Below are 13,611 nucleotides of genomic sequence, written 5' to 3' on the forward strand. Positions count from 1 at the left end.
AAACTATTGTTGTTAAGTTTGCAGGGTATTTGAGCCCAATGTGATAGGGAGATTAAGCAGGATGGTTTCCTTTTTTTTAGATTGTGCTTTGTACATAAACCCTGCTTTAAAATAAGATTTACAGATTTGCATTCTCTCATTTATTTTTCAGTTTTTAACCTATATGCGCAAATTGTACGAGTTGCAAATTTATCCCACAATTTTAGATATTTGTTAATTTACCGTCCAATGCTACCTGGTTACCTGAAAGTTACGGTAATGAATACTTCTAAGCAGGGGTGGATTTGTGTTCTAGCCTTGGGTGTATTTGCACCCTAATGACTAAATACTCGCTTATTTAACGAGTAAGTAGTAGTCCCTTTGAGCCTATTTCCACTTAATAGCTCATTCCATTTGAATTTAGCCCATAATTTTATAACCAATAATTATATTTCTACTTTTAGGTAAAGCAATACTTGACATCTTCCGTCCTAAGAAAATTTTTCGGAATCCACCACTACTTCCAGGATATTTCCAATTTTTCCTATCAGTGTAGCAAAAACTAATGATGTTAAGTTTGAGGGGTATTAAAACTCAGTGTGGTAGAATCGGAGGGCAAAGGATAAATTTGCATATGCTTTATTTGGAGGATATATATGCAGAAAAACCTTTATTTTCTATTTTTATGAAGATTAATGTTATATTTCATCTCCTTAACGAAGAAATATAAAGTCCAAATAAAATTTCTTTGGACAACTATTGAGCAATAATTATGATGGTTGTAGCCTCTATTTATTGCATGTTAAACGAAATATTTTGAGAAAAAAACTGCAAATCTTATTACAAAAAGCTTTAAAATCCCTGAAAAAACACTCCAAAGCAGGATAAACAATAATCTAAACTCTTACTAATGAAACAGTCTCCCAATTCATTTTTAAAAAAGTTATCAGGTAAACAATAGCGATGGTATATCTCATATAACCATTTTTTGCACCAAACTTAATTATATCATCCAATTTAAGAGGGTACTTACCCTCTGCAGGCGGTAATCTAAAAAGAAAAATCCATATCACAAACATTACAAAAACATTACAAAAAATGTTGCTCCACGACAAGCTTCCAGTAAACCTTACTAATCATGTGTATATGGATCAACAATTCGTGCACATTACCATTATTCAAACAAGGAACAAAGACCATAAAAACAATTTTAGTTAAATTAAAAATGTCCTTTTCTATAATTTATTGCAATATGTCAGAATCCTCATCATATCCCGTGCTAATATCCTTCAATGGTTCTTCAGTTGATTCATACAGCCCTCCTCTTTACTAATAGAGCTTGCTAACAACCATAAAAAAAATATGAGATTACACATACAACTCTGAAAGCAATGCACAGTAATGATCCAAATGCAACACATTGACCTTCTCCAAAATCCATCCATGTCTTCCTGCTGTCCTCGTAAATTTCAAAATCGCCAAGAGAACTGTATACAATCACTTTTGCCAAGAGAACTATAACTAGAACATAATTTTTTTTTGAGAGAAAGGATGGATTACTGTTAATCATAACAGTAATCCAGCCAACTAAATTAAAGAAACTTGGCTGTTACATGAATATACACATCCCCAACCAAGAAGAATGTGCACTTGAGTTCAAACAGAATTTACAGACCACAAGAAAACTCCTGCTCCCCTACAGAAATGACCAAAAACAGACTCCTGCTCCACCACAGCAGCTATACCCCTTCCCAAACATGAGAAAAAATTGTCAGCTACCACCACTACAAAATAGTAGACCATTTTAACTACATACAGTGTTTTAAAGATCAGAAAGCAGAACAAGTTTAATATTCTGGGGAAAGAAATCATTCAAGTTGAATCACTGTATTCACAAGCCTTCTAGCATCATTTGTAGACTGACCATCAGCAGCTCTTTTCCTTCTCCTCTCCTGAAGCCTGGCAGTTCAAGCTGATAAAGGCTTAGAACCTAACCAAAATGATGAAAAAATCATAACTTTGCTCAAAATCTCCAGAGCTCTCTTCCTCTTGTTTGAAAAAATTCTATCATTGCGTTCCTGCCATATACACCATATAAGAGAACATAAAGTAACATCTCTTTCCACATTCCATTTAGCTCCCTTATCCATATTCCAATTATTCCAAATATCTTTTAAGGAATTCATCTTAAATTCCTTATCAATATTCAATTTATATTGAATAGATCTCCATGTTGAGTATACAAACTCACAATCCACAAATAGATGGAAATGGTTTTCCTCTTCTTTAGAACATAAACAACACATCAAATCCAAATGAATACCTTTCTTTTCTAGCTTATCTTTTGTATTTAGCCCTTGTCTTAAAGCCACACATCAAATCCAAATGAATACCTTTCTTTTCTAGCTTATCTTTTGTATTTAGCCCTTGTCTTAAAGCCAACCAAACAAGAAATTTCATAGCTTATCTTTTGTATTTAGCCCTTGTCTTAAAGCCAACCAAACAAGAAATTTCACTTTTAAAGGAACATGAAGCTTCCAAAGACTTGCACAATCAAATCTTAAACCCCCATCAATAAGAAAATGGTAGTAAGATTTAACTGTAAAATTGCCTTTAGCTTCCCAAATCCATTTTCTCCTGTCCTCCCTTTGTTCAAAATTTAAATCTCTGATATCATTCAACAGCTTGAAATATTGGAAAACAAAATTTCCAGTCAATTGTCTTATAAATTGTATGTCCCATGTCCATTCATTATTCACCTTCTTTCTCACACAACTGATAGAAGCAAAAGGAAAAGAAGTGATATTAAAAAGAGAGGGATAAACCGAAGCAAGGGTAAAAGAACCTACCCATTTATCAAGCCAAAATAATGTTCGATCTCATTTCCCCACATCCACATGAGTACTGCATAAAAAGCTTCCAATATTATCAAAGCAATTCCTTCAAAACTATGTTAAAAGGATTCTTCCAGAATAAAAAAATTTCTGTCCAATGTTTTCTCTCAAAGTACTTGTAAAAACTAATTTGCTTCCTGATTTCCAATTTATAATCAAACAATTTCCAACACCATTTCCCCAACAGAGCTTTGTTCATAATTTTTAGATTTACAATCCCCAAACCTCCATATTGTTTAGGTCTACAAACCTCCTCCCATTTAACCAAATTAGAAGAGCCTTTATAATCAAGAGAACCAGTCCACAAGAATCTTCTCCTCATTTTATCAATTTTTTCTATGAGCCACATAGGAAATAAAAAGAAGGACAACCAAAAAATTGGCATAGAGGAAAGAACAGAGTTGACCAAAACTAATCTCCCCCCTCTTGATAAAGTTTTTCCTTTCCATAAGGCTAATCTTCTCTTAATCTTCTCAATTAAAGGAGACCAATCTGTTTTTTTTTTAATTTTCCAGGTCTCAAAGGAACTCCAAGATAAGTAATGGAAAAATTATCACTTTTACAATTTAACATAACAGCTAAATTCTGTTGCAAAGTGTCATTATCCTCAAGAGCAATAAGCACACTCTTGTTAAAACTTATTTTAAGTCCAGAAGCAAGTTCAAAACAATATAGAATCATTTTCAACACTGTCAACTGCTTTTTTTTATTTTTGCAAAAAATCAAGGTATCATCCACATATTGTAGACAACAGATTTTATGAGGCATATTATTTGGACCTAAACCTTCAATAAGGAGAGAATCAACAGCTAAATTCATCATCCTAGTAAAGGAGTCAGCTGCCAAGACAAATAAAAGAGGAGATAAAGGGTCTCCTTGACGAACCCCTCTCTTGGACATAATCCAACACCCAATTTTACCATTCATATCAATGGTAGACATACCTCCTCTTAAACACAAATTAATCCAATTTAGCCATTTAGCTCCAAATTTTTTGGCTTTCATAACCTCCAAGATGAAATCCCAGTCTAACATGTCATATGCCTTTACAAAGTCTAATTTTAATAAAATCCCTCCCCTTTTGTTATTCTGAAAACAATCATTTATAATTTCCTGAGCTGCTGTCACCCCATCCATCAAAAATCTATTTTTAATGAAACCAGACTGAACAGGATCAATAAGCTTTTCAAGCTTAGAGTTCAACCTATTAGTCAAAACTTTAGTAATCACTTTGTATATCACATTTAAAAGACTGATAAGCCTATAATCATTAACCAAGGAAGCCTCATATTTTTTGGGGATAAGCACAATATGAGCATAATTGAGCCTATTTATTTCTAATTTGCCTTCATAAAACTCCACAAACAATTTTATAATATCACTTTTCACTGTTTCCCAAAAAACTTGGTAAAACAAGGCAGAAAAACTATCTGGACCAGGAGATTTATCACCATTCATATCAAAAATAACTTTATGAACTTCCTCCTCAGAAAAAGGATGTTCTAAATCATTAGATCCCCAATCTTCCAAAGGAAAAAGCTTATTCCAGTCCAGCTGACATCTATAAGGTTCATTTTGACCAAAAATCTGATTATAATGATTAGAAAAAATCTGTGCAATACCCTCTTCAGAACTGACCTCTATATCATTCACTGTAATTGAAGCAATCAAATTATTTCTTTTCCTGCCATTAGCAATTTTATGAAACTAAGCAGTATTATTATCACCTTCCTTAAGCCAATGTGCTTTTGATCTTTGTTTCCATAATTGTTCTTCTTGAAGTAAGATCCCATTCAACTGAATGGAAATATCATTTTTTTTGACTAATTCATCATCCTCCAAATCTTTATTTTCCTCTATAATCTCCCATTCCAACAAATTATCCAACAACTCATTTTTCTTCTTTTTAACACTATAAAAGTCAGAATGTAACTAGAACATAAATTATAGACATCATGAACTATTTAACAAGTTTCAGTATTATAAACATGATATCCTCAAATAATATAATACCCATATGAGTAGTGTGCTCATGAAAGACCTTGGGTGACAATCCTTTTGTAAGATGATCAGCTATCATGGAGTATGCCCCAATGTGCTCTATGGATATCTGTTCACTATGCACCCTTTCTTTTACAACTAAGAACTTAATGTCAATGTGTTTTGACTTAGTTGAGCTCCTGTTGTTATTGGAATACACATCACTGCTGATTTATTGTCATAAAATAATTTAAGTGGTTGTAAGCTGTCTAAAAATCACGATAGATAGCTGATCTCCATCAAGTTTCAATGATGGGAGTTACAATCCGACGACTTTCATATCTCAATGATAAAAGTTACAATCAGATGACTTTCATGTCAACAAATGAAAACTGCATATGGAGGACTTTTTGCATAAATCGAGAAGAGTTACAATTCAACGACACTTCCGATAACTGAAGAAAACTCTATTCAGCGGTCTTCACAATTAACTGTGAGAGTTACAATCTGACGACTTTCACACCCCACAACAGCTAAAGCAAAGATTACTGAACAATGGTCCTTGCAACGCTCTACAGAAGAGGTTACAAGTCAACTAGCCTCTACTAAACGCAGAATTCGTCTTCGCGTTTTAATCCTTGAAACACAGGTGACCCCCGCGTTTCCAATCCTCAGCAAACAAAACGCGGGTGGCCATCACGTTTTTCAACATCCAACGGATATCCAACTCCGCGTCTCCAATCTAAGACACGGAGTTAAGGTCTAAAACGCTGATTTGGGCATTTGACTCATTCAAACATGAGTCGAACGGTTTCAGAACCGTTTTTCCCCACGATTTGAGGAAATCACGCCCACTTAGGAGCGGATTAAGGGGACAGTTACAACCCTTTATCCTCCTATAAAACCTTAACAAACTCAACAGAGAGGAGGTTCGGCTTTTAGGAGATTGGGGGGGGGGTGAAGAAGAGATCGGATTTCTCACAGAGAGAGCGTTGGCTAATTCTTCTTGGATTTTCGGCAACAAGAAGATCTGATCTTGGAACATCTTTCAGCAACAAATAAATTCACTTGGCTATTAACCGAATTTTCGATTCAAACAACTTTTTTCACAAAGTTTTAACTCACTCTGAGTTCTTAAACTCGTTAAGAGTTCTCCATCAAACTTGCTATACAAGTTAATTGTTCCCGCGAGATAATGCGATCGAATTGTTAACGGAGAACAAATTCAACACGAGTATTTGAAGGAAGCACTCCATCGCTACTGTGAAGAACCCGGAATTAAACAAAGAGGAGAATTTAGATTAATTCTCCTCTCTTTTGTAATTGGGAATTCAAACTGTAATTAAGATCGAGAGAATACAAGTCAATTTTCTTTCATTCTTTTTTCTATAAAATTTCCACCAAACAAAGGATGGTGACTCTGCTGAGACTAGCTTTTCTGACGAAGAAGTGGTGGCGCAATCTGACGTCTATCTCGTTGGAAAGACCGTCGAAACCCTCATCGCAGAGTTTGACCAAGCCAAGTACGAGGAAGCCCTCTCCTCTGGATCGCTTAGCCCCAAGGCTAGGCACAACATCTGAAAGATCTCCAAGGAGATCAGAACTATTGCTGAAATGCTAAAGAAAGCCCTCTCCTTTGGCCAAGATGTCAAACTCGTTCAACAAGTTGAAAGCTCCACATCCTCATCAATGCAGCGTGTCATGGTTCGTAAAAGGCCTATGATGGAGGAAAGTCCGATCAACGCCGACGACATTGCTATCAAGGCTTTGAAACAAGCCAAAAAGAACGCCGCTCGAAGACGGAGAAGATCCATACGATGTGCGTATCTTCGAGAAAGCCGATCCCTTGCCCAACGCGAAGATCGCGTTTTTGAGGCTCTGCCCGAACACTGCGTCTCTACTCCAGAACGCGCACTTCGTGGCAATGAGCCCAATTATGAGCTTCGGGTGATACAGTTGAAACGCGACCCTCAGTGGCACGTTGTTCACCCAAAACGCAGCCCTCAGGAAAGTGCTGCCAGAAATAAACACATATCTCAAGAGTGCATTCAAACGAAATATGACCCTCAGGGGTCTGTTTCACCAACCAAACGCAACCCTCAGGGGTGCGTTCAACCAAAACTTGGCTCTCAGGGGCCTATTTCATCAATCAAATACGTACCCCATGAGTGCATACAACCAAAACACGACCCCCAGTGGTTTGTTTTATCAACTAAACGCAGGCCTCGGCCTAGCGTTTACAAATCCAAACGTGACCCTCGCGTTTCTTCTCAAGAACACGACGTGGTCCACCAAGTTCAAAAAGGTCAACATGGGTTTAAAATCCATGTTCGACAAGAACCAGTCTTACCCACTCAAGAGCAGGGGGTTTCATCTCCGTCTTCATGCTCGGTGAAAAGTTCCTCTCAAATGTCTGATTTATGGGAATTGTTGTCGAGAAGAAGACCAACACCGCAAGCAGCTCATTCTTGCTAATGTGAGCGGCTTATTTTAGCAGTCCTTTCAGAATGCCATTGCTGTGCACCTGAACCTCGCCTATCTGTGTTCGACAGATTGACGGATGTCGCTAGACCTATCAAGCGACAACGTCATCACAAGAAGAAAGTTGCTGAAGCTGAATATCCCAAAGTCACTATTAACGTGATCGACAGAGGAAAGGCCTCAGCACCTAGTTCTGATAAATCAGAAAGAAACCACTCTCCGACTGTCCGGGAAATCTATGATGAGTTTAAAGGAATATATCGCCGCACTCGAACTCAGACAGGAGCTATCCGCTCAGTTAATTATCAAAAGTTAGCTAAGGGGATTACTTCAGAGGATGAACATTCAGCAATCGCCGAGTCTCAATCCTCAAGCTCCGTTGTAGCACGTGAAGCTCCCGCTTACATGAATGGAGGCCCCGACGACTTAGCAAAGAGAGTCAATGAGCATCAGGTTATGCTTCAAGTATAGCAAGAGACCCTTCTTCAGATAAAGGATATGTTGGCCCAGCTCCTTGTAGAAAAAGGCCAAAAGCCTGAATCTTCCTGGAGGACCATTTCAAAGAGAAAATAGAAGGCACACGAGAATTCAGATCGTGAAACTCACAACCTGGAATCCTCTTCTGAAAATGAAAAGGAGATGGAAAGAGAGCTACATCCTCAGTCATCTAAAGTAGATGAGCTAGAAGCCCACCTCAATGCAATCGCCAACAGAAGTGAGCTTCGTGAGTAAGGAGTAGTACGGCCTTATCCTACTGAATGGGATACAGCTCCATACCCGTTGAAATTTAAGGCCCCAACTCTGTAGCCTTTCGACGGTACAGGATCACCAAACCAGCACATCTCTTACTTCAAGTCGCAGACTGGGGACGTAGTGGCAAATGACGCTATATTGACCCGTTTATTCATCGGCACCCTTAAGGGTATTGCTTTCGAGTGGTTCATGAAGTTCCCTGCTGGATCCATTCAAAAATGGGTAGATCTAGAAAAGCTCTTCTTAGCCAGATTCTTTGAAGATGATACAGAAGTTTCCGTCTCAACCCTCCTTGCTACCAAGCAGAGGAAGGGAGAATCCATCAAAACTTATGTAGAAAGATTCTGCAGTATGGCATTGTGATGCCCGTCAGGCATAACCCAATCAACTTTGGTTGAAACTTGTAGGCACAACTTGCAGACCCAGCTCCTTGCACATATGGGGGTAGCAGAATATCACTCCTGGAGACAATTGGTTTCGCAAGGAGAACAAGCCGAAGAAATCGTTGATCGGGTCAAGACTGAAGAAGCTACTTAACCCAAGTCACAACAGCAACGCAATCAGAACAATGCCCCGTGCTCTAAGGGAAAGGAGACTTTGGCTATCGACGCCAACACACGTACACCATCTGCAAAGCCAGGCAAAGCACCGAACCAACAAAGAGCGCCAAAGCAATACTCGTTCAAAGAGGAGCATGTGGACACTTTGTTCCAGCTACTTCGGAAAAATAACAAACTGCACACACCACCTACAAAGCCAGGCAAAGCACCGAACCAACAAAGAGCGTCAAAACAATACTCGTTCAAAGAGGAGCATGTGGACACTTTGTTCCAGCTACTTTAGTAAAACAACTGTTCGCGGGAAAAATTGTAGCTTTCATTGATGTCATTATGCTCTTTGGCAATTGTTTATCGATTACACAAAGATCCGGTCTTTTTATAAGATCCGGTTACAACGAGATCAAAAGAAAATAAAAATTACAACTTTTTCCTTGTTTGTCGAACGAATCACGAGCTCCTGTTTTGCGGTCACTCGCTTTTGTGGGTTCTTTGCCTGCGTCGGGGTTAATCCGTGGACCATCGCGCGATCTAGATCCGGTCGGATCTACACGGTATAGCGGGTGTTATCTCACGAAGGAAATAACAGCCGAGGGGATTATTTCACCAAGGAAATAATAGCCCGTAGTTATCGAAATCGACCAAGCGAAATCGAGACTCTTCTCGGGATCAAAGGACAAGCTTTGATCCGGAGGAAAACCGTGTAGATCTCAGATCTGATCTCTCTTGAACTCTTGCCTTATTTGGCGTGGATGATCGCCAAGAACCAGATCTGAGAGTCCGAGTCTTCTAAGTTTGAAAATCCGAAGGTGAGTTCTCAATCTAGCAGAGTTTCGGCTCCAAAAATTCTAACCCTTTGACAAATGAGCCCCCCTAGCCTATTTATAGGCATTCAGAACTGTGCCTTGGCACAGGTGGCCGAGGCATCGAGCCACCAAAAGGTGGCTGAGGCACCTAGCCACCAAAAGGTGGCCTAGCCACCAAAAGGTGGCCGAGGCACCGAGGCACCTAGAGGTGGCTCGGTTTTGGCCGAGTCCTCCAAATGTTGGTTTTTTTTGTTTTCCGGTTTATCCGAACTCTGATTTGTTGATCTGAACTCTGATTTGGCAGTCCGGATCCTGATTTGGCAGTAAATCCGCTTCGGTGTTCAAGTTTGAGTTCGGATCCTGATTTGGCAGTCCGGATCCTGATTTGGCAGTCTGGATCCTGATTTGGCAGTCTGGATCCTGATTTGGCAGTAAATCCGCTTCGGTGTTTAACCTCGTCGCCTCGATGGTTCGTTGGTTTGTTGAATCATCATGCCGAGCTGTGTTAAGGGACCTATAAGCAATTTTATACACCTACAGATACCCCCTCCAAAGTATTTCAGCCTCGTTCTTTTATAGAAGAGTCTGGAATACTTTGGATATGATTGTCCCAACCTTCAATCGGTATAACAGGACCTTGGAATGGCTTCTGTTCTTGATTCCTTCAATCCTTCAGGCTATTCGGTGCTTTGTCGAATGTCTGTAAGGGTTCCGGTGCTGCATTTATTGTCTGACCGTTGTCGGAATTTTGAATTTGAAGTCGATTCTTGATTTTCTGATCTTTTAGCTCGTGTTTGTTAGTTCAACATAGAACTGACCATCGATTGTTGGCGTTGAGTCTTTATTTACGACGCGTTGTCCGGCGTAGTGTTGTTGAGTTATCCTTAAGAATATTTTTAGAAAAATATTCTCCAGAAACTTCTCAACCAAAAATAGGGAATAGTTTATACTCGTATACCTTATTGGAGTACTAAGACGCAGTTTATACTCGTATACTTTTCGGAGTATTGATTTTTTCATTGCAACGCATTGATCGGCATTGACCTAGGGTTACGCGTTGACCGGCGTTGACCCCAGGGTTTCGAACGTCGTACGTTGACTGTTTGATCGCAACGCGTTGACTGGCGTTGACCTAGGGTTACGCGTTGACCGGCGTTGACCCTAGGGTTTCGAACGTCGTACGTTGACTGTTTGATTGCAACGCATTGACTGGCATTGACCTAGGGTTACGCGTTGACTGACGTTGACCCTAGGGTTTCGAACGTCGTACGTTGACTGTTTGATTGCAACGCGTTGACTGGCGTTGACCTAGGGTTACGCGTTGACCGGCGTTGACCCTAGGGTTTCGAACGTCGTACGTTGATTTTTTGATTGCAACGCATTGACTAGCGTTGACCTAGGGTTACGCGTTGACCGACGTTAATCCTAGGGTTTCGAACGTCGTATGTTGACTTTCATTACCACGCATTAACCTTGGGTCTACACAGTTTAAACTCTTAAGGTGTTGGAGCGTGGCGGTCCCAAATGCTGGGGCTGCAGGACCAGCTATAAAAGTTGACTCGTGTGCGGCTACAGATCTTATCCCGAAGTCGTTGGATGCTCAAGTCACGGGACCAACTAATGAAGCTGATGCGTCGGTGACTTTCACATTTATAGGATTTTTGGCAAACCCCCAGCCATTATGATTAGCCTTTACCGACTACCGTTTGAGTCGGGCTAGCAGGCAGATTGTCTAAATCTGTTCCGCATGTGACGTTGTGCTAAGAGAGTTAACGCTCTTAGTGCTACGATATTGAATACATAGACTTCGTCTTTCTCACGGGAATAGACTACCCGGCGACGCGTGTTAGGCGCTGACTTTAGGATTTTTGGCTAACCCCCAGCCTTCAACGGATTTGATTAGCCTTTACCGATTACCGTTTGAGTCGGGCTAGCATGCGGATTGTCTAGATCCGTTCCGCATGTAACGTTGTGCTAAGAGAGTGAATTCTCTTAGACTCGGCGCTACGACTTCGAATACATAGACTTCACCCTTGTTACGGGAATAGGCTACCCGACAACGTGTATTAGACGCTGACTTATCCCCACTTAGGCTTCGGGATAAAATACCTCAGAATCGAATTCTGGTGTCTTTTTCTACGGAGAAAAACTAAACCGGCGACGCGTGTTAGGCATCGGCATATCCTTTCTTAGGATTCAGGATGAAATTCCCCATGCGTGTAAGGCATGGATTTTTGTGTTATTAATAACAACCTGTCACAATGTTGAATATATAGAAATATATGCAAGGATATATAAACAATAAGATATATCCTAACAAAGAGATATAGACAATGTATGTGCAAGGATATAAAACTAACAAGAGGGGTAAACAAATTAACTACAAATGTGATAGGGCAAAATGATCAACAAGCAATACACAATGGCGATGTAAGATATGAACATGAAAACAAGTGCGCCAATGCAATCACAAACAAAGGATATGTTTACGAGGTTCGGTCCCCACGACCTACGTCCCCGCTCCTCACCTCGAGGAGATCTCCACTATCACAACCGGGTTTTCTACGTTCACCCGAACAACGTTTACACCTCACAATACAATCACTATGCAATCACACCTCACACACTAAGTGTTGGTCCTAGCCCGTGTCCTCCTCCTCAAGTGCTCGGTTACAACCTCTCCCTAGGCACGTCAACCGACGCCACTCCTCTTGGATTTGACCCCGTCTCTCACCACACACTTCTCTCGGTGTACAAGTGTATTACAAGTGAATCCTCACAATTAGGCTCAATACAAAGTGTTTGTTCTCTACAATGAATGAGAACGAATTATAAGCTCACTCTCTAAGTTACACAATCCCACAAGCCAATTATACTATGAATGTAAATACAATAAGCTCAATAGGTTGTGTGTGAACAAAGAGTATCAATAAAACGATTAAACTAAACTCAATATAAATCTAGCTTATGGAAATTATAATCAAAATAATAAATTGCTAGATGAGTTTAGAAACACTTCTCTAAAGATGACAAGAGAGTGGGAGAAGAGTGAATGCCCAAACACCAAAGGATGATCTCCTCTTTGCTCTTGTGAAATTTTGCTTCACAAACTAAACTCAAACAAACTCTTAAACACTTTTAAACAAAACTTAAACCCTTGTAAAACTTGTTTTAAAACATTCTTGATTACTTGAAAAGAGATCAGCAATTGGGTATTTATACCCACTCAAGATCTCAACAAAAACCCCAAACAAAATGACAAAAAAGTCCCCAGAAGACAGCTCAGAAAAATAGCCGTTAGTGTCTAACGGATCTATTGTCGGTCAACCGAAAATCCTGTCGGTCGACCGATGGAGAAGTTCGGTCGACCGACGGAAAAGTCTGGTCGACCGACGGAAAAGTCCGGTCGACCGCTATCCAGGTCAAAACGAGAAAAACAAAAGCTGACTTATCCGGTCGACCGGTGCGGTCGACCGAAGGAAGCTCTCGGTCGACCGCGACGGTCGACCGACGAACTCTCTGTCAGAATTAAGAGAGCGAAAGCTCCCCCTATCAATAAGCATGGGTGAGTACAAAGCAAATATAGGGAATAGCTCTCCCTATCAAAAAGCCATATGAAATATAAGCAATAAAAGATCATGGTAAACATGTGAGCAAGCATAAATAATATGCCAAAAATCACTCACATTCAAGAGATAATGAGAACATATATAAATATATCAAGATGAACATATTGTCTCATATCATAAAAGCCAATGTATAAAATAGATTTATGAAATCAAAAGAAGAGAAACATGAGAGTCATGTAAAAAGTTTTCAAATGAAAACAAATCAACCAATTGAAATCATAAATCAAAGTTTATATCCAAAAACGATGTTTGATCAATGAAGAAAAATTTTCTTTGTATAACTTCATCAAACCACTCATAGAATACATTATAAGACACAAATAGATGATCCATAAGTACAAACACATAAATATCATCATATAAGTGAAATATAATGAATTCAAGGCAACAATTCAAAACAAAATCTTTGACAAAAGAATTTCAAGAGAGGCAACCATATCTAGCTCTTGAGCTAGTAACAACCCATATAAATATTTTAGCACCCGGTAAACAAGATTTGGGAATAAACACCCAATAAATCCGGAGGGCCATA

The sequence above is a fragment of the Asparagus officinalis genome, chromosome 7 (assembly GCF_001876935.1).
Source record: "Asparagus officinalis chromosome 7, Aspof.V1, whole genome shotgun sequence".
Taxonomy (NCBI): Eukaryota; Viridiplantae; Streptophyta; class Magnoliopsida; order Asparagales; family Asparagaceae; genus Asparagus; species Asparagus officinalis.